Source organism: Fulmarus glacialis, unplaced genomic scaffold, assembly GCF_000690835.1.
Source record: "Fulmarus glacialis isolate BGI_N327 unplaced genomic scaffold, ASM69083v1 scaffold18126, whole genome shotgun sequence".
NCBI classification, from domain to species: domain Eukaryota; kingdom Metazoa; phylum Chordata; class Aves; order Procellariiformes; family Procellariidae; genus Fulmarus; species Fulmarus glacialis.
The window spans coordinates 1-666 of NW_009217664.1; positions in this window are offsets into that span (position 1 = coordinate 1).

Here is a 666-nt window from a genome sequence, read left to right on the forward strand (position 1 = left end):
GTCCCGAAACCCCATCAAGCACGTGGGGGACAATGCCTTCCTGCCGGTGGCCTCCAGCCTGCAGCACCTCTACCTGGACAACATGGGCCTGGAGCGGGTGCGCGGGGTTGGGGACCTCTGAGGGGCAGGGCCACCGCAGGGCACAGCCATAGCTCTCATCTTGTTCCAGCGCCCAGGGCTGGGGGCCCCCACAGGGGCATCTGAACGGATGTCCCCGAACTCCCAAGGCTTCAGGAGATTCTCCATGGCCAGGAGGAGAGGCTGCCTTGGGCTTGGCTGGAGTGTTGTCTCTCTCCAACCTATCCCCCAGCTCCCCCAGGACAGGCTCGCTCCCCCTGGTCTTTAAAGACACCTGGTTTCAGTGAGGTCCAGACCATTCCCCAAACCACTCCCTTCCCCCAGTCCTGGCCATATTTCTCCTGCTCTTACTACAAGCTGTCCTGTGGGACTTTTCACTACTATTACCCTGAATGCCTCCATCCTCTAAAGAAAGCTGTGTAAGGACCATCCACCTTTAACAGCGCCCAGGGATCGCTCTAAGACCTCCTGTGTGTCACCTTCTTTCCAGGAAGACTGAGCAGGGTCTAGTGAACCCCAAAATCTGACTGAAACTGGTTGAGTTAATTAACAGTCCCCGAGCACATGTGCTGCCGTTTAAACCAACTC